At 34.9% G+C, this 22,727-nt stretch overlaps 1 protein-coding gene across 1 annotated transcript in view; it reads right to left on the bottom strand.

Annotated features, from left to right (window-relative positions):
- The window catches only part of SPTLC2 (serine palmitoyltransferase long chain base subunit 2), a 153,174-nt gene that overhangs the window by 113,377 nt on the left and 17,070 nt on the right, over positions 1–22,727 (bottom strand). The window lies entirely within an intron of this gene.

The raw sequence follows: 22,727 nt of genomic DNA, 5'->3' as shown, positions 1-22,727 counted from the left end.
AAAGCCCTTTGGCTCATTTTCCCCTGCTCCCTTCCTAGTGGTCATGGAGTGCAGGTTCTCAGCTTCATTTCCTCATGGGATGGCCATGGTCATTCACAGTGATTAAATGAGTCAATAACTACAATCCTTCCAATTAGACTACAGACCAATAGCTCTTACCAACTGCCTTGTCTCTCTTTCCACCGCCAATATGCACGTAAGCTCCTTGAAAGTAGACTGTCGTCTTTCTATTTGTATACTGAAGCTTAGCAGAGGGCCACCTTGCATATTTTTATGTTCAGTCCTGTTTGACTCTTTGTGGCCCCATTTGGGATTTTCTTGGCAAAGATACTGGAGTGGTGTGCCATTTCCTTCTCCAGCTCATTGTCCAGATGAGGAAATTGAGGCAAACCAGAGTTAGATGACATGCCCACAGTCACAAAGCAAGTAATCTGAAGCCAAATTTGAACTCAGGAAGATGAGTCTTCCTGACTAGATCCAGCACTCTATCCACTGTGTCATCTAGCTGTCCTACTTTGCACATAGCAAGTGCTTAAAACAAATACTTATTCATTCATTCACAGTACAAAGAAACTGGAAACTGGACAAATTTAAATGATAGATCTTGACAATAGATCACAATGTAGCAATTTTCAAATTACTGACTTTTTTTTAAGATCTGAATATTATACTCTAGGAAATAGTAGTTTTTCTTTTTTAAGAATTAGAAGAAATAAGCTATTAACTATAGAGAGAAAAAATGAGCAAGATTTTGACCAGGCAGAAACCAATATTCAATACATCTATATACAATATAATGTTAAAGTGTCTTTCCTTACAAAAATAAAGAAAAATATTTCAAGTTTTCAAGGGGAAAAGGGTGGGTGGGTGAGGGCTATCACTAAACAGGAAGCAATAATTAGTAAACAGTGATCAGATAATGAGTGTATTGGACCTTCTTCTCTTCTAAACTATGATCTCATCATTTCTTATGGATTCAATTATCCTCTCATCTGTTGATGATTTTCAGATATACTTAACCAGCCCTAACCTCCAGACTCAACTCTTCAATTGCCTATGGATAGTTCAAATTGAGTATCTCATAGACCTCTTAAACTCATTATACCTAAAATTGAATTTGTTTTTCCTCTAAACCCTTGTTGAAAGCAAGAGATGCATATTTGAGAAGCATATTTGCTTATTTGATGAGTTTACGATAGCAGATGGGCACCACATTTATGGAAAACAATATGATTATATGTGAAATCACAAAACAAATCAAATATTTTGGTCCAGGGATTCCATTATTAGAAATATAGCATTTAAAATCACTGAAAAGGACAATCTCCATGGTGTCACTAATAAGAATGATAGACTAAGGATCTCAATTCCAGCAAGTAATGGAAAATAGGAAGTATTTTGCAATGAGTCATGTGGTGACCATATGTATTTCTGTCATGGCCACATGACTTGATATTCACAGTGCAGGCTGGTCTCCCTCCTCAAAGACAATATAAAAAGGACTGAAAAGCAATTCTCATTTTCTTTCCTTTTCTTCTCTTTTCTTTTCTTTTTTAAACTCTTACTTTCCATCTTAGAATCAATACTGTGTATTGGTTCAAAGGCAGAAGAGTAATAAGGACCAGGCCAATGGGAATTAAGTAACTTGCCCAGGGGTCACACAGCTAGGAAATGTCTGAGGGCAGATTTGAACCCAGGACCTCCCATCTCTAGGCCTGGCTATCAATACACTGATCCACCTAGCTGCCGCCTTCCAACAATTCTCCTTTTAAAGGGTCTTCATGAAAAATGAACCATTTTCTGCAAAAAGGGGGAAGAAATGTGCCATTAATCACTAAGACCTAAGAAAAGGTAAAGGCTAAATGAGAAAAGTTTAGTCCTTTGAATAGAAAGCAGCTGTTTATTCCTCAAATAATTATAATGCAGTTATACAGTAGTGATGATTGGAGGATGACTCCCTGCTGAAAGCTACCAAGACATCTATTTATCAACCTTATAATAATATAGATTTTTCTCTTATCCTAGACCACATATCTAAGACATTGCAGAGACCTCCCAAGACTGGTTAAATCAGCTGATTAATACCCACTTCTGGTAACTGACTTGGGTACAAATGACACATTTTGAGGAAATCTAGGAACAACTGTGAAAGATTACAAAGTCTTAGGCAAGCAATGAAGACCCTAAAGTCAAAGGTGTTTTCCTTACTGCTTCCTACCAAAGAGAAAAGCTACTGAAGACAAAAATAGATCTGAGAAGTGAATAGCTAATTTTAAAAAAATAGTGACTGAATATTCAATTTTTATATATTTAAAAATAAAAGCAAACTATAGATAATAGATTCAGTTTTGTGTAAAATTCTTTTTCTTTTTTATGTATTTCAAAGTACCCATTTTTATTTAAGTTAAAAATTTTAAAAAGAGGAAAAAACAGTAACTGAGAATGGAATATAAATTTCTGTACTGCAGATTAAAATATAGGAATAAACATTAAGAACATATTTGGCCAGAGATCTTACTGAAAAGCATATACCCCAAGAAGATCAAGATAGAAAAGAAGTATCACAAACTCCAAAATATTCACTGATAACTTTTTTTTGTCAAAGCTAAGAATTGGAAACAAAAATGTCCTTTGACTGAAAAATAATCAGATTTTTAAAAGATGTACAGAGAAAAAAAAGTAAGGCAGGTAACAGGATGACTACAAAAGTGTGGCATGGTTCCATAAGAATAGTGTCAGGAGGGGGCAGCTAGGTAGCTCAGTGGATTGAGAGCCAGGCCTAGAGACAGGAGGTCCTAGGTTCAAATGTGGCCTCAGACACTTCCCAGCTGTGTCACCCTGGGCAAGTCACTTAACTCCCATTGCCTAGCCTTTACCACTCTCATAGTATTGGTTCCAAGACAGAAGGTAAGGGTTAAAAAAAAAAAAGAATAGCATCAGGAGTTTTCAAAGCTTGGAATGAGAAAACTAAGTACAACAACAATGAAAAGGGGCTTTAAAACCATGTCTAAGTAGAATGGAAGATCAAAAAAAGGACAGGACCACTGCTTAGACAAATCAAAGATGTTTAATTTTGGTTATTTTTTTTTTGTTAAGGAGGATGTCTGGCCTGGAAAGGACCAAACAAATAAAGTTCATTGGGAGTTGAAAAACAAGATTAGTGGAGCAATATTAAGAAAGCAAGAATCTAGCTACCCTAGATGAGTCTGTCATCAGAGTCAAATATACTTTGTCAGGGCTGACAAAGAACTGACTGATATGATTACTGAGCAGCTTTCAGAGATCTTTGAAAGACTCCACAAAATGGGAAAAATATCACAAGACAGTAAAGCCACAATGTCCTGATTTCTAGAAAGAGGAAAAGAACAGACCTCGAAAAGCGTAGCTAGAGACACTGATTTTTAAATATAGAATGATAGAGGCTGGTAAGAGAACATCTAGAGAAAAGGAAGAGCCAGCAAGGATAACTTCAAAAAATGTCTTGAAAGCATTATCTAGAAAAATGTCTAGAAAAGTCTTTACAAAAGTGCCCACTATGTGCCAAGAAATCACCGAAGAGCTGGAAAAAACCAAGGTAGAATGAATTGTCACTACTCACAAAGATCTCACATTTTAATTGAGAAAAACAGCATATATGAGATTTCAGCTGCAAGGAAGATCGAAATATCTTTAATATACAAACATTAGAGTAGATGGTAAGGACCGGGGGTTCTTAGAGTGTAGGAGAGATAATTAACATGATGGATCTCACCTCAAATATCAAACTATACCCACCCCACCTTTCTCAGCCAAGGACTTCAACTCATACTTAAAACAAAACAAAACCTGAAAGCACAGAGCTAGCTCCTTCTCTTTCCTCTATCCTCATCTCATACCACTTTGACATCTTAAATTATCCCTTCTCCTGGACAAGTCAAATGGCTCTGCTGACAAACATGTTCCTGTCTCTCCAATCCTTAAATACATCCACACAAACTTCATTAACACTTAACTACCCCACTATTGTTCTGTATCTCAGATTTCTCTTTTTAGTGACTAAATTTGTGAAAATCACCTAAAATAAGTATCTCCATTTCTTCCCACCCTCTTCTAAAGGCTCTGTAGATTGGAATCTGCCATGATCATTTAACTGAAACTGACACCTCCAAAGTTACCAGTGATTTCATAACTGCCAAATCTAATGGATATTTCTCAATCTTCATACTTCCAGGAATCTGAGTTCACAAACTCAGTCATCCCCCACCCTCTATTCTCTCATATTTAAGCTGATGCCAAATATTGTAGTTTCTACTTTAACAACATCTTATGGTTATATCTTTTTCTTTCCACTCATAAAACCAAAAGCCTAGCTCTGATTCTCCTTATACCTTATATTGGCTACTACAACTCTGTTCAGTCCATCAGTTAGCATTTATTAAGCACCTATAGTATTCCAGGCACTCTGCTAAGCACTGTACAGTCTTCTAAATTGGTCTCCCTTCCCTCGTCTTTCCCCATTCCAAATGCAGACCTTTGCTGTATATTGCAGTTCACTTACCATGGTTTCACTATATCACAGGTTTAAAAAAAAAATCTAATTCTGTATCGCAGAGTTACACTTAGCGCAAGATACTATTGGCTAATGTAATGAAAGGTGACCAACCACAGTGCTGTGTTAATGAGAGTGTGGAAAAGGTTTATAGGAGAGTGGGATGGATTTATAAAGCCTTAAAATATATGTAAATAACAAAACAAAAAATAATGCCGCTACTTTAGGGATTTTTCACTTATCCTGGGGGTCTCTGGAATGTAACTCCTGGGATAGGTGAGAGATTACTGTAATCCTCCATTTGGAGACCAAGACAGTTTCTATAAAGTATAAAATCAACCACATCACTTCCCAGTCAAGGAGCTCCAGTGGCTTCCCATCATTTGTAGAATCAACTACAATGTCCTCCATAGGGTATTTAGAGCTTTTCACTATCTGATCCCTTGCTACCTTTTCAGTCTTATTCCCCTTTACATACTCTATAATTCAGGTATATTGGTCTACTTGGCAGTTCCTCAAAGATGACTGTTCATTTCCCATCTCTGTTCATTGGTACTGGCTGTCTTGATGTTTGAAAAATGCTGATCTTCTCACCCCCCATCTCTTAAGTTTCTCTAGCTTTCTTCAACCTTTGATTCAACTCCTACTTTTCTTCATAACCTAGTGTCTCCCTATCCCCCATGCTGTTTCTTTCTTTCAGATTACTTTAATGTATATTTTTATATATAAACTTATATATAAAATTTTATGTATAACTTTGTGTATATATATATATGTACATATATATATGTATATATATATAAAACTAGATTTTCATATATCAGCCTCTCTCCATTAGAATGAATACTCCTAGGGAGCAAATATATACATACATGAATTCATACAAACATATAAAGAAAAATATTGCAGGACTTCAGATCAGGTATAAGAAAAGGTTATAAGAAAAAAAGCATCATTTTACTGTTGTACATTCATTTGATTGTATTTTGTTAAGCATTCAATGTTTTTTTTTGGTTGGTAAAATGTTATTATGTACATTTATTTATTCAGAAGATCATAAGAAAATAAACCTGCATAATTAAGGAGTGAATTTCACATAAAACCTTTAGTGAGTAGTTCTACTGATGCCTCACTGTTACTTAGAAGTGATCTATATTCTTGAAGAAAATGTTCACAGAATATAAGATCTTTTATTTTCTTACCACAATGAGAAGACTTGTGTATGTTACTGGCATGAGATTGAATTGGCTTTCTGCAGGTCAGATAGTCTAAGTAAGCTTGAAACATCACCAAATCTGTTCACAGTGATGAATTCTTTGACCGTGGCAATCCACGAAACAAAGAAAAATACAAAATAGTCCTCAGTTGTCCTGCTTCAGCAATGCACTGGTATCAAAGAGTTAGAAAAGGGAGCAGGGAATACAAACAATTATCTAGTTTTTAGTGGCAATTATATATTTTGGCTTGGCTGCTGATACTCTAAATGTGATGTTCCTTTCTAATGGACAACAAATAAACATATTACTAGAGAATCAAATTATATTAATTTTTGCATTCTCAGTATTTATAAATGATGGTTTATTGTCCAGATTATAATACTGGTGTTATAATCAAGATATAGAGTCAAGATATAGAGTTTCTCCATCAGTGTGTATATTTTGGACAGACAGTATAAATGGATAATGAATTAGGTTTCAACTTAAAAGGGAGAAAGAGAGTGTGCTAGACAGTCTTCAGGAAAACAAAAATTCCTTTAATGGTCCCAAATTATGATCTTGATTTGGAACATCTGAATCATGAGAAGAAACATCCACACTGATGAAGTCAGAGACCCATTTGAGAATAAGAGCCAGTATCACAAAGTAAATAGAAAGCCAACATGGATCAGGAATATTCAAACTCAAGTCTTTCCTGGGACTTCTGGTAGCTGTGGGGCCCTAGGAAGCTGTATAGCCTTTTAGTGCCTCTAGGCAACTCTCTGAAAAGTCAGTTTCAAGGGGCAACTAGATGGCCCAGTGGATAAAGAGCCAGGCCTAAATCTGATCTCAGATACTTCCTTGTTGTGTGATCCCAGACAAGTCACTTAACTCCAATTGCCTAGTCCTAACCATGTTTCTCCCTTGGAATTGATACTTAGAGTTGATTCTTAGCAAAAAGTAAGGTTTAAAATACAATTTTAAAAAGTAGTCTGTTTCAGAACAGATGCTAATCAGCAATAGTAGAGGGAATTTTTTCAGCAAATTCCCAAAACTAATCATGGGTTGTAACAAGAGAAATTAATTCAATTAAAACAGTAGTCTTGTTTCATAGAAAGTTATATATACTTCTATCATATAGGAAGACAATAAACCCCCCCACAATCAGTTCCAGAGGGAGGGGAAAAAACTAATAAGTGTAGCTAATATATTTGTTCTATCATAGAGTGGTTTCATATGTTATCTCAATTTTCTATTGTATTGCCAGTGCTTACCACAATGTTTGGCACATAGTAGTAGTCTCTTAGTAACCGAGGCACATAGCATTTTATAAATTATTTTCCATCCCACGCCACAAAAAATATAAAAACACAGCACTTCCCAAGTACTAATTTAAATCTTTGGGTTAATATCTTAACCACTATGCACTCCCTTTTCTTTTTGCTTGAAGAGAATTTACATTTGTGGGGTATTATTTACTGCAGAGGGGAAAGTCAATCAATGAATGTCCATTTCCATCTGAGCAATAGGAAAATATTGTGAAAATTGCCTGAAGATGAAATATATTATTTCCTGCTTTCTCTGGGGACCTGACAAACACCAATAACAAAAAAAGACAAATAAACCATCACACTAAGAACATGTATGTCACCAAACACAACTCTACTGATGTTTGGGGACATAAAATTCCTATATTATTTCACTGGAATATTACCTGTACTAAGTATTATGCAGTTTTACAGGAAAGGAGAAACATTAAGGAGGGAAAAGGGGAGAACTCAGCTGCAGGTGACATTGAAGAAATTCAAATATGGTGACCCAAAAAGGAATTTTATGGATGTAACAAATTTTGAAAACTATTCATACCACCTCACACCTATCAGATTGGCCATTATGACAATAAAGGAAAATGATAAATGTTGGAGGGGATGTAGCAAAGTTGGGACATTAATTCATTGCTGGTGGAGTTGTGAACTGATCCAACCATTCTGGAGGGTAATTCAGAACTATGCCCAAAGGGCTATAAAACTGTACCTTTTGGTCCTATAATACCACTACTGGTTTGTATATACCCCAAAAGGGAAACAGGCCTGCTTGTACAAAAACATTTTTGGCGATTTCTTTTGTGGTGGCAAAGAACTGAAAATTGAGGAGATGTCCACCAACTGAGGAATGGCTGAACAAGTTGTGATACATGTTGATGATGGAATACTATTGTGCTATAAGAAATGATGAACAAGATTATTTCAGAAAAAGCTGGAATGATCTACCTGAACTGATGCAGAGTGAAATAAGCAGAACCAGGAGAACATCATACACAGCAACAGCAATACTGATGATGTTCAACTGTGAAAGACTTAATTTCTCTCAGCAATATAACGATCAGAGACAATTCTGAAGGACTTATGACAAAAAATGCTATCCATCTCCAGAGAAAGAAATGTTGGAGTCAGATGCAGATCAGAGCATCTTATCTTTCATATTAGTTTATTAATAGTTTTGTTTTGAGGTTTTGGTCTTATATGAATATTCTCTTATAATAATAACCAATATGGAAGTATGTTTTTTTCATGATAATGTAAATATAATCCAGATCAAATTGCTTGACATCTCTGAGAGGGGGGAGAGGAGACAATTTGGATCTTATCTTAGAAAATGTATGCTGAAAATTATTATTACATATAATTGGAAAAATAAAATCTTTGAACAAAAAAGGAAAACTATTTGTAAAACTAGTCCATTTTTCCTGAAAAGCTAAAACTCAAGAATTTCCAGGTAGTTAGAAGTAAAGCTTTTCCTCACAATTGTAACAAGTTAGAAAAAAAAATAGATCTGAAGATCTAGGAGTGTATAGGGTAATGGAAATGGACTTGTTTTAATGATCATAGAACTAGGAAATGCAAATATATGCATACATACATATTTTAAGCTAAATGAAAAGAAAAATTCCAATTATTTCTAAAAAGACTTTCAATAAATAAGCTGTCTAAAGCAGAATGAACTTAATGCTGGCCCTAAGCTCCTTTTGCTTTTAAAACTATTCCCACTCAACTGAATAAATCAGTAACAAGCCAGGCAATTTGCAGGGGCCCAGCAATCTCTAGTCAACTGCTATTTAGCAGTTTCAGGAATGTTATGGGTGGAACTCTTTACAAGATATCTATGTTGATTTGAGACACACCCAAACCAGCACTAACAACTAAATTAATATAGTTAGCTTACTAAAGAAGAAACCATTAGGTTGGTTTTAAAGATTATGGAATTAAGTTCAAATCTCTTATATTTTAAGGATATATATCTATGAATAAAAAGCAATGAGATCAAGTGTATGGTTAAGTAAGTTTCATTACTGTAATTTCTTACAGCAGTAGGTAATTTTTAATAAATCAAGCCAAATTGGAAAGAATTTGTGAAAGATATAAGAAACTGATCCTTTTAATTTATGAAGGCATGAAACTTTAAAACAGAAGTTGTCTGCAAGGACGGTCCTAAACAAAATCAGTCATAAATAAAAGTGAAAGTGATAGCAGAATTTGTATGTACATAGAATTCAAGTGAATTGACATCCTAGGTCTGTGTTGTTGCAATGTAATGCTAAGTGCATAAGAATGATTCACAGGCAGAGAATCTTCAGAGCTGGCAGGGGAAAGATTCCAAAAAACAACAATGTATCTACGTGTGTTTGCAATAATAACCATAAAAATCAAAGCAAGAAAATATTTATCAAAAACTTATAAAAAGCCTTAAGAAATTTTAATTACAAATGATTTAAACTTGTTCAAAAGCAATATTGGCAGGGGGTGGGAGAGTGTGTACGGAAAAGACACAGGTTTAATTTCTAGATTTTAGCCTTCCTAACTATGGAACTCCTAGGAAAGTCATTCCAAAGTCTCTATATCTGTTTTCCTCAACTGTGAACTGGGGATAATAACATATTATAACTACCCACCTCTAAGGAAATTATGTTAAAACCTAAAAACATGTAATATGCTCTAAGACCCATGATTAAATAATCATTGTCATAGCATGTCAAAAGCCAAAAGCAGTTTCCTTTCCAAAAGGAAGATGGGCAGAAATAGTCTGGAGAACTTATTTCATTTTTCTCAGTTAGGTCAATTGAATTATTAAATTAAATTAATTAAATTAAAATAACATCTTAAAATTCTTTAGTCCTTTATAGTTAATGAAGCACTTTCACACCTATATTTATTTTTACTTTTAAAACTGTCTGCAATTATATCCACCTTCTACTGGAATAACAATTTTGACAAAAGGGAAAAATGAAATGGAATCATGAGTGATATCTATTCATAAATTCTAAGGAAGCACAAATAAATTTCAATCCTTTCTCAGACAATTTTTAATTACTTTCTTAACTATTGAGAAATGTTCTTCACTTAGTAATCTTAAAAATTCAATCTGTGGACACAAATGGAAACAGGCAAAGTTAGATAATGATTAAAATTATTGATGAACCACATCAGGTAACATCAGTGTCCCACCCCACAGTATGCTGATTTTTTTTCATAATTGTCTTGACATCACAAGGATAACAACTGACACAGAGACCTGTCCATCTTGCTATATGACCAGCCAATCTTTTTTTTAATGAAATAAATTTTGTAACATCAAGCAAAAAAAATTATTGATAGTGTAAAGCAAAAACTTTGTGTGTGTGAAATTATCACTCTGCTTTAAATAGTTGTTCATATTAAGGAATATATATGGGAGGGGTGGCAGGCCTATACAGTGGGTCCTACCTCTAACATGCTATCTGTATGACCTTGAACAACTCATTCGGTTTCCCAATGCCCCCAGGAAGTTGTCCATAAATTACAAAACAGTTGCCAATCTGCATTGGTAGGGGGAGTTTCCTCATTCATAGATATCTATATTAATGAAATCATAGGTCCACACATATCAATACATGCACATACATATATATATGTGTGTGTGTATGCGTGTGTATATATGTATATATATTTTTACCCATTTATAGGTATTATAAGAGCATAATAATAAGATCCTGAAAAGTTATTCCCCTGCAGAGGAAGATACTGAAGATAAATCACTAAAGTTAATCTGGAGAAGTAGGTGGTAATGAATAACTAGCTTACCTTAGATAATATCTTCTACAAATATTGTGAAGTCAAATGAGGATTATAGACTTCCATTAAGCACATATTAAATGCAGAGCCCTGGGTGTTGGGAATCTGCAAATAGAGGACAGAAGCACTGATTCTACAGTCTAATGGGGAATTGGAGGAAAAAGCTAAGTAGATATGATACCAGAAAGAAATGCAAAGAAGAAATGTGGATAAACTTCAAGAGAAATTTGAGGAGGGAGATTATTTTTACCTGGAGATGGAAGAAGGAATAATCATCCATCAAGAAGCATTTATTAATAAACTAAGAGATATATGGCATTGTATTAGGCATTAATGATTCAAAGATAAAAAAAACAAAACCACTTTTGCAAATCTTTTTTGTAATCCTTCTTAGTATCAATACTATGTATTGATTCCACGCCTGAAGAGTGGCTAGGATTAGGTAATGGGGGTGAAGTGATTTGCCCAGCTAGAAAATGTCTGAGGCCAAATTTGAACTCACAACTTCCTGACTTTAAGTCTGGATCTCAAAACACTGAGCCATATTAACTGATGCCTCTTTTAGAAATCTTATATTCTATCAGGAGAAACAACCTACATAAGTCCATATAAATACACAGTAATTTCTGGGTAGTGAGAAAGCATAGTAGCAAGGGAGAATCAGTAAAGGTTACATGTGGAAGAGAGTGCTGGAACTGAACTTTGAAGCAAGCCAAGGATTCTAAGAGGCAGAGGATGAGGAAAGGCATTCTGTGCATAGGGAAACCTTTGAAATGGCAAAGAAGGAAGATTGTGCAATGAACAAAGAACAATAAATAAGTAGGCCAGTTTGGATTAACCATAGAGAGTGTGAAGGAAAGTGATGTGCAATAGAGAAAGGTACGTGGAAGCCAGAAAGTGAAGGACTTTAAATATCAAATAAAGGAATTTGCATTTTATCTTAGAGGCAATAGGAGCTATTGGAGCCCTTTGGACAGAGGAGTAACATGATAAGACCTACACCTTAGGAATATCAACCATGTAAATATTAGATTGGATTGAGGACAGGCAGCAATTGGGAGCCAGCAGAGGTGATGAGGGTCTAAACTATGTTGGAAGTTATATGAGTGGGGAGATGATATGGAGATATTGTGAAGATAATATCAATGATGCTTGGTAAATGATTGGAAGAGGGTGTAGAGAAGAGGGAAGGCAAAAATTAAAGGATGACTCCAAGGTTGAGAAACTATATGGGTTGTAAACCTTAAAATTTCTTAAGACTTATAAATGTTGGAAATTTCACCATTGGGAAATTTCATACTTGAAAAATTTCCTATTGATAGTGGGAACTCTATTGGAATGTGAACCCCATTGGCATGGGAGGTTCCTCCTCCTCCCTTCTTAAGATTACTTTAGGACAGAAACCTTTTGCTGAACAATGGAAAGGGCTTTGACCTATGCTTAAGCATAGAACAGGAATTTCTTTGAGTCATGATTGATTTTAGAATTGATACAATAGAGATACTTGGAATGACAGAACCAGGTCTTGGAACTTACACAATCTCCACCCCACTCAGTCCTAACAGGATTTAGGAAGGGCTGCAGCATAGATCAAAAATTTAATTATTTGAGAATATGACCTTCAACAGACATGTGCAAAGCCACAGACCTCTGGGCGGTCCTGGGTTAAGCTAGAGCCACCATTGGCACAGGGAAGACATGGACAGTGATTGGTAGATGTGAGAACTGAGGGGAGGGAACTTGGATGGTTTCCTTAAAGATAGAGGGGTCTGAGGACTGGAGGGTGGTTGGTTGGAGAGGTTTTTGCTCTGAGAGGTGGTGCTTTTGAGAAGTTTGCTCTGAAGGAAGCTGGAGGTGGAGGCCCCTGAGACTGTTTCTCCATTTTGGTCACGTGAGTGATAGGGACTGTTCTCTTTTCTTTGCCTCAGCTATCTAAGGGCTTGGGCCTTTTGGCCCAGCCTAAACAGAAGGGGTATTTAAGCCCTATTCCCTTCTCTCCCCTTTCTCTCTCTCTCTCTCTCTCTCTCTCTCTCTCTCTCTCTCTCTCTCTCTCTCTCTCTCTCTCTCTCTCTCTCTCTCTCTCTCTCTCTCTCTCTCTCTCTCTCTCTCTCTCTCCCTCTCTCTATCTCTAATTCCTTTCTTCCTCCTGTTTGTAATTAAACTCCATAAAAGGTTGACTGCTGACTTGAGTTTTCATTTAGGAATTACATAGCTGAATTCCTTGGCAACCTTAAATTAATATATGTCAGTCTTTTTAAGTGATTTCCTTGTCACAGGGTGATCAGAAGGATGGTGGTGCCCTCAACAAAAATAAATTTAGAAAGAAAAGTAGGTTTGGGAGGGAAAAGAAAAAGGGTTCTATTTTGGATATATAAGATTTGAGGTGTCTATGGGACATGTTGTGGGAAATATCCATTAGACAGGTGGTGATGGAGGAGTGTAACTCAAGAGAGAGATAGATAGATAGATCTGGGAGTCTTCTGCATAGACTAAAATATATGGGAAATGACAAGATAAAAGAGCCTTAGGCAACATCCATAGTTAAAGAATGGGATACAGATCCAGCCAGAGATTAAGGAGTTGCCTGACAGATAAGAAGACCAAGAGAAAATACTGTTAAGAAAACAGAGAATATCTATCAGAAGAGTCACTAGCATCAATGCTGCAGGAAAGGTTAAGGAGGAGGATTGAAGAAAGGCCACTGAAATTGGCAATTAGAATATCATTTGGAGAAAGGAGCTTCAGTTGATTTAATAAAGTCAGAAATGAGAATACAAAGGGTAAAGAAGTAAAAAAAAAAAAGCGTTTTTGGGAGTTTGGAGTTTTGGGAGGAGATGGAATTTGCCTGAGAAAGGTAGGAAAGATAAGGTGACAGCTTTGAGAAATAGTAGGGTAAAGCAAGAGGTTTTTAAGGATAAGAAAAATCCAAGGAAATGTTTGTGGGAAACAAAAAAGGTAGCTTCTGACAGGTAGAGACTGAAGGACGAGAGGTGAAATAATTGTGGAGATCATCTACCAGAAGAAAGAGGCAGAAAGAACGGGATTAAATGTATAAGGGTTGGCTTTGACAAGAGACACCACTTCATCAGAGACTGTTAACAATAAGAAAATGAGTGTCAATATTAAAGGGGATGTTATGGAGAAAATGGCACCTGATTATGGTCTTGAAAGAATGGAGCAATGGGACAGCAATTGTGAGTAAAGGAAGGGGGAAAGTTCATCCCAAGAATGGGGAACAGTGTGAACAAAAGTGACAGAAGGCAAGAATAGAGAACAGAACAGTTGAAATTCAAGACTGAATCATTGATTACATGAAGAGTAATAGTGTAAGATAATGCCAAATTAGTTGATTGGAACCAGACTACAGAGGACCTGGAGTAAGGAGGACCTAAGGGAAATGTTCTACCTAGAATTTCAAAACTATTCCATCCTAATCAGACCATTCTTTAGAAGATTTGATTTAGCTATTTCCTGATCAGTAACAATAGTGATACTTGGAATAACAGAATCAAGTCTTAGGAAGTCCACATTTCCCCACCTACTCAGTTTAACAAGGTCAGAATGCCTGCACCATACTCAAGATTAAGTATCTGGGGAAAAAAGGCAACAGATATGTGCAAAAAACAGCTGACAGACTCATGGGCTGTCCTAAGTCAAGCTAAGCTATCATTGGTACAGATGAGACTCAGAAAAGTGATGTAAAAACGTCTATATAAGGCATGTCACTGCCTGTCTCTTCCTCTTTCAGAGGACTCTGGCTGGTAGCATGCTAAGCATTTTGACATCTTGGCATGGTGGCAGCTATTGTCTGGGTTGGTGGTGAGTTTTTCCCTGGAGCTGATTTCAGGTTTCGGCATCTTGGCTTAGCCTTTTCCCTGTTCAAGCCTGATTCCTTCCTCCTTCATACTCCAAACCCTTATCTCCTAATCTCCCCCCTTGCACTAGCAGGGGGGGGGGGGGGGAGAGAGACACCTATTCCTTTCCTTCTTCCTCCTTAATCTCCTCCACTATCAATTAAAATCAACATAAAATTTCCAGCTAACTTGGGTTTTTCATTAGGATTTCATAAATAAAATCCTTGGCGACCAAAAATAATTATACAGTCAGTCTCAGTCATAATTTCAGCCATTACACTTTATACCCAACTAGAGAAGCTAGGTAGGTAGTGCAGTGGCTAGAGCTCTTGGTCTAGAATTAGGAAGACTCATCTTCCTGGTTATAAATCTAGCTTTAGACAAAACTTACTAGCTTGGTGACCTTAGGCATATCACTTAATCCTGTTTGCCTCAGTTTCTTCATTTGTAAAATGAGCTGGAAAAGGAAATGGCAAATTACACTGATATCATTGCTAAGGAAACCTCAGATGGACCATGAAGAGTCATACATGACTGAAACAGACAAAACAACAAAAAAGTGGAAGGTAGAGGTAGTTTACCTTCCTGGTCATACAGGGTTTGAGTTCAAACAATACAATAAAGTTTTCTCACAGGACAGAACTTAGAACAGACCCATAGCTGAACAGAAAGGGAACTGAACTAGTTTCAAAATTGAGTTACAAGATGGAGTCAGTGGAGTTACCCATTTTCCACTAACACTGGCTGTTCCAATTCTCTCACTTCCCTTAGTCAGAAGGGCAGAACCTGCCCTGTTGACAACAATTTTGGTTGCAATGGTACAAATAACTCCTTAAACATACTTTTCATAATAATAATGAATTAGCTAACTCCCTTTGGTATTTAAAATGAAAACGGTGTCCATGCCTTTGCACTGAGAAATAATGATAATTATTTCAAAGTGGCATAGTCTATTGAAATGCCCCTTCAAAACCATTTGGTTTGAAATAATATTTTACTAGAATCTTATTAAAATGAACCAGCTTCTCACCACAGCATACCACACAGGGTACAGAGAATAATTTATGGCTCTGTAGTAGTCACACAAAGAAGGCTCTACCTGAGATATCTACTTCTAAAAAAGTCCTTCTTTAGATAGTGATATATATATTTTTTAAGAATGCAAGAGTCATATCTGTCTGTGTATCAAAGTAAATAATTTGATTTTTTTATATAAGTATCCTAAGACTGGCAAGACGTACCACCTAAGGTACAACACCAAGTAGGTCAAAATGAAAGATATTTTTAAATACTTCTTTTTTATAAATGCACACACTTTTAATGCAAGAAATTTCATTTTCCCTAACATATAAGTATTTTTTTTTGATGGTCATGAAATGTATTACAGTAAAGGCTCAGAGAAAATTGAGCAATGTTATATGAACTGATACTGAACAATATTAGCAAAACCAAGAGAACATCATAATAATATAAAGGAAAATAATAAAGAAAAGACCTCTAAATCATTCTTGACTTCAGAAGACTAAAAGAAAATCTGCTTCTGCCTCTAAGGAGACAGTATACTATAGTTGTAGAGTGATGTAGATGTTATCAATTATCATGGATAAATTAAGCTTGTTTTGCTTAATTGTACTTCTCTATTACAAGAGAGAGTTTGGCTGGTGGGTATATATGAAGTAGTCACTGGGAAATGACAGCAATTTTTTAAAAAGTATAAATGTCACCCCATACCTATCACATTAGTTACTATGACAGAAAAGGAAAATGGCAGAATTTGGAGGGGATTTGGGAAAATTAAGACACGAATGCATTTTAGAGGGAGTTGTAAACTAATTCAACAAATCTAGAGAGCAATTTGGATCAAGGCTCAAAGGAATATAAAACAGTATATGCCCTCTGACCCAGCAATACTAGGTTTGTATCCCAAAGAGATTAAAAAAAAAAAAGGAAAAGGGCCTGTATGTACAAAAATATTTAAAGTAGCCCTTTTTGTAGGGGCAAAGAATTAGAAAGTAAGGAGATATCCACCTTTGGGGGAATGGTTGACTAAGTTATAGTATCTGATTATTATACAAAGAGCTTAGAAAAACCTGAAACAACTTATACAAAGTAATGCAAAGTGAAGTGGGCAAAACCAGAAGAACATTGTACACAGTCACAGCAATACTGCATGAACAACTTAATTATTCTCAGACATAAAATGATGCAAAACAATCCTATGGGAATCATGATTAAAAAAAAATGTCATCTGCTTCCAGAGAAAGAAATGGAGTCTGAATCCAGACCAAAACAAACTTTTTACCTTCTTTCTTAATTTTTTTCTTTGACTTTCCTTCTACAAAAAGATTAACATGGAAAAATGTTTTGCATGATTACACAGGTAAAATCTATAACAGATTACTTATCATCTGGGTTGCAGGGTGGGGGGGGAATTCAAACTCAAAATTTAAAAAAAGTAAATGTTAAAAATTTGTTTTTAGATGTAATTGGGGAAAATATAAAATATCAAAATATTCTCAAAAAAAAAAAAACTTCTTAAATGATCATACCCAAAAAAACATGTCCATTACTGGTTACAGACCCTAAGGAATTATCTCACTGATACAACACTTGTCCTCCAATGTTCTTTTTTCTTTATATTTTAATCATTGACAGATGAAAATTACAAAGCATGACTATCAAATGTTCCAATGACATCAAATTGAAAGGGTTAACTAATATAATAAGTAACAACCAAAATCTAAAAAGGTCTTGACATTTTTAAAAAGAATGGACTAAAACTAACATTATGAACTTCAATAAGAATAATTGTAAAATCTTACACTTTGTTTCAAAAAATCATTTTTATCATACAAGATAGGTAATATGTGTCTATATGTGATTTCCTGTGAAAAAGATTCTCTGCGCTTTGACTTTGATCTCAATGAAGTAGTGTGAAATGATTGCCAAAAGAGCTAATTCTAAGTCTGAATAAGTAGAAATCTCAAGGTAACACTGCCTCTATATGGTGTATTAGTCAGAAAATATCTAAATTGTATTTAGTCCTGAGCATCAATTTTTATGAGGGTCAACTTTTAAGCAAAGACTGGGAAGGATGGAGCAGAAAGTATGATAGCTGTCTTCAAGGACTTGAAAGGCAGAGAAATTAGAAGTGTTCTGATTGTTTCCAGAGATCCAGAGTAGCAGATGAAACTGATGATGTAGCCTTGATAACTTCCAAACAATTAATGTTCTTTGGAGTTAATAGATTCCTCTTCACTAAAGAGCTTCAATAAAGACTGTCTAACCACTTTTAGGGAATATTGCAGATGTGAGTTCTGTTTAGGTACAGGTTGAACTAAATGACTTTTGTGATCTCTTTCAATTCTTAAATTTATCTCACATGTATTAGGATGAATTAATTTCATATGGCTTTGCACTGAACATTTTAAAGTTCTTTTGGATCCTTTAAACTAAAGAAAATGCTTAACAGTACCAAACAAGTCAGTGTTTGAAACCAAAGATTGTTTCACTGAACTTATACCATATACATTCAGTGAATGTTTACAACCTTGTGACTAAAGATTTTATTATGTAATTTTCTACCAAACAGTTCTAAAATTTTAATGAAGTTTCAAAAGACAAGTCCTCATTCTTAGAATTGACTATTAGAAGTCACTGGGGGGTGGGGGAGAATGTAGGTGGCTTAGTGGTTGGAGAACCAAGTCTAGAGGCAGGAGGTCCTGGGTTCAAATTTGGCCTCACTTCCTAGCTATGTGACTCTGGACAAGTCACTTAGTCCCCACTGCCTAGCCCTTACTACTCCTCTGCCTTGGAAGTATTGATTCTAAGATGAACAGTAAGGGTTTAAAAAAAAAATCACTGATACAAGAAGTACTATAGAAGTACACCTAATTCTTCCTGCTCATGTATGTTTTCCTTTTACCAGCATGATAACTTGAAAATAAGAAGTCCCACAGCACCAGAAGGGATGGATACATTGCAACCAATGGTGAAGATCTATTTGAACAGTGTTCAAACTTCTTTAGCCTTCCTTCAAACCTGTTCCATCCTGGGTCTGAGCTATTGTTTCAGGTATATGAACGTGAGGAAATAAGATAAATGAGTAGGGCAAGGAAGGCACTGCTAGCTGCCATGGGTTGTTCTTACCGCCTGTATGACTTGTGAAAGACCCTTATGCCAGATTCACTCAACATTCCCTTTGAACTTTCTTTCTCAAGATTCATACTTATCTTCAGCTACCCAAAATTAGATGTTTATAGTGAAGCTTCAAATGCTATGGTAAAATGCAACATAATTTTTTCCTTATGTTTTCTTAAAAGCTGAAATTTTAATTTTTTCAGAGGTAATTTCAAAACATAAGTGCCAAGATAAGCCACAGGAGATGCTCCAGAATATGATGATCACAGCTAAAGGCTTGCTATTCATAAAATCCAAAACCCAATACAAATAAATAATATAATTAAACTCAGAAAAACATTAGGTTCTCTACTATTGATTTTGTCATTTAAGCTGCTATCTTAAAATTTGAAAAATATATATTAATATACTTTGGAAAGAAATTAACCTTTAAAGAATATTTCTACACAAAGATTCCAAGGGGGTTGTTAAAATATGCTTGGTTTTAATTACTTTATTTTGGATTTCATGATAAAATATAGAACTTCCTATGGGACAACTCCAAGACTAGTACTATCCCCATCTTAACTGCTACCATCCATCCATTTTCCCCACCCTTAATTCTTTTTTCAGCTAATTTCTGCAGCTGTCACCACAAGAGAAGTTAAAGAAGCAGGGAGGGAGAGGGGGAAAAAGTCATTGAAGATTTCTGTTGACTAATTAAACATTTACCTTTGCTTAAATAATATTAAATCAAGGTACAAACTAATCAACTCCCACCAGATCACGAACAATATTTTAAGTGATCAATAAGAATATTTTAAAAGAGATATTTGCTTCTGATTTCAATTTACTTTTGATCCTTAATAACTTAAGCTACTCAACTCTGAGAGACATAAAAGTTGGACTATGTATTAAAATCGACTGGACAATTATCTGTAAAGACAGCCAGATATATAGTGCTAGACTTGGCATGAGGAAGACCCATGTTTGAAATCTTACTTCTAATACTTGTTAGCTTTGTGAAAGTCACAACTTTCCCAAGTTTCAATTTCCTCATTTGTAAAAAAGGAACAATATATCTGTATTATCTACTTCATAGGACTATTGTGAGCTTCAAATTAGATAAAGTGTGTAAAGCAATTTGCATTATACAAAGTTATTATGACAACTGATATAATAAATTCTTTAGTCTTACTAAAAGCAACCATAGTGAATTCTTAGCTGTAAATCTATCATTCTATGAATTGGTTTTGAATGGATTTAAATAATAGCCTAAGTCATTTTAGGAGAGGATAAATAGGGGAAAGGGAGTGTTTGTCCCCCAAAATTACTTGTTTTATTTTTAGCATTCTTTTCCTTTTAAATTTTAAGTTCTAAATTCTCTCCTGGCCTACTTGTCCCCACCCAAAGAGAATGTAAGGAGTTTATCAATTATATATGGGAAATCAAGCAAAATATAATTCCATATTAGTAATAATTTTTGAGGGATAGCAAGAGAAAACAAAGTGAGAAATTTACACTTCAATTTGCATTCAAGGATTCATCATTTCTCTCTGGAGATGGGACATTTTTTTCATCCCTAGTCCTTTGGAATTGTCTCTTATCATTGTAGTGATCACAATAATCCAGTTGATAATCATTACAACATTGCTGGTACTGTGCACAAGGATCTCCCAGTTCTTTTCATGTCACTTTGCATCAGTTCCTATAGGTCTAGCCATGTTTTCTGAAACCATCCCCCTCATCATTTCTTATTAGCACAACAGTGCTAAAATACAATCTTATGCTCAGTCGTTCCCAAATTATAAGCATCAAGGGGGACTATTTTTGAAAAATACTAAGTTACACATCACCAACAACAATGCAAATTCCAAGGTCTTCAGTGACTTAGATTAACATTAATCTTAAGTATCCCTTCTTATGTAGTTCAGATTTGTTTTTTTAACTGCTTCCCCTACTTTTTAAAAAATGTATTATTCATTACAAGGAATGGCATTATTGGGTCAAAAGGCACGCATATTTTTATAACTTTTGAGTATAATTTCAGATTGCTTCCCAAAAATAGTTGGATTAGTTCATAGTTCCACCAATAATGTATTAAGTGTCCCTTTTTCCATTTCCCCTTCAACATGTCATTTTGCCCTTTTATAATTTTAGCCAGTCTGATAGGTGTGAGATAATATCTGAGTTGTTTTGATCTACATTTTTCTAATCAATAATGATTTAGAGCATTTTCTCATACCATTATATACAGCTTTGATTTCTTCATCCAAAAAGTGTCTGCATATCTTTTGACCATTTATCATTTGGGCAATGGCTCATACTCATATATTTGACAATGTTCTTTATGCAAGAAACTGTCCACAAAAATTATTTCCCAACTGATTGTTTTCCTTCTAATCTTGACTATGTTAGTTTTATTAATTAATTCTATTATGTGTATTTCCTAAGGTGATCAAGGAGAAAGGAAAAAAAAATATGTTCTAAAATATTTATAGCAGTTCTTGTGGTGGCAAAGAACTGGAAACTGAAGGGATGTTCATCAGTTGGAGAATGGCAGAACAAGCTGTGGCATATAATTATTATGGAATACTATTCTGCCATAAGAAATGACAAGATGAAAACAAAACCAAAAAAAATTTTCAAGACTTAAATGAAATGATGCAAAGTGAAGTGAGGGGAACCAAGAGAACATTATACACAGTAGCAATAATGTATGATGATCAACTGTGAATTACTTAACTATATTCAACAAGATCCAGGGCAACTCCAAAGAACTCATGACAAAAAAGGCTATCCATCACCACAAAAGGAATAGATGAAATCAGAATGAAGATTAAAACACACCATTCTTCAATTTATTTCCTCCATGAATTTTTCTCTAGTGTAAGCAATATGAGTCTTGTTTTACAACATGAACAGGGAAATGTGTATTATATGGCAATATATGACAATCCTTATTATATTACCAGTCTTCTTGGGGAGGGAAAAAGGGTGGGAAAGAGGGAGTGGAAAGAATGAGACTGATTTTTGGGCATAGCTAATGTGGGGATGTTTCTCTTAGATAAGCATATTTATTGTCATTTATAACCATTTGTATTAATGTTATATATTATACAATGCTATATATAAAAAAATAAAAATTAATGGTAACCCCTTCAACCCCCCCCCCCATAAAACAAAGAATGGCTCTCTGGTAGAGAAGGGAAAGGAAAATGGGCATAATGGAAAACTAAAGTTATAAAAACCATATTAATACTTTAAAAAAATAACATTAGGTTTTCAATAGAGCAAGGTTTTATCTGGGAAGAAAAATTAAAATTAGTTTTATGCACCAAAAGTTTACTGTTTTAATCCACAGTTAAATAAGACTTTTTTGATCATCCACCTATTTCCAACAAACCCTATAAAACAATTAAATGAGCTTTCCCAAGGATTCACACTACTGAATTCCCTTTCACACAGAATACTGTTTCCCTAGTAACATATAAAATACACCAAACAAAACTGCTTCCAGGAAAATAATCAGTAATGCTTTTATATTAAAAGTAGCAGTGATTTAATTCCATACTGCAAAAATTGTGAACCAGTTTTTTTCAAACCAGTGACATTTAAGATATCCACAGAATGTTATCAGTAATAAAGATCAAATCCCATTGGGTGATCTTGATTGTATAGAAACTTTCTTCTCTCCATATTGCTATTTTCCCCTAAATAATAGCCCTACCTGAAAACTGATCAAAGGATACAACTGGTATTTCTTAAGCAAGTTCTTAAGAAAAAAATCAAATCACCCAGTACTTTTTGACACTTTAAAGAAATCTTCAGAATATGTAAAAGAAAGTTACTTGCAAATGGCAAAATGTCCAAACAAATTAAATAAGGTCTTTAAATCTCTATGGAAATGGAAAAAAAATCA

The sequence above is a fragment of the Monodelphis domestica genome, chromosome 1, assembly GCF_027887165.1.
Source record: "Monodelphis domestica isolate mMonDom1 chromosome 1, mMonDom1.pri, whole genome shotgun sequence".
Lineage (NCBI taxonomy): Eukaryota > Metazoa > Chordata > Mammalia > Didelphimorphia > Didelphidae > Monodelphis > Monodelphis domestica.
Note: the sequence above shows the minus strand (reverse complement) of the source record. Positions and strands in the feature narration are given on the sequence as shown.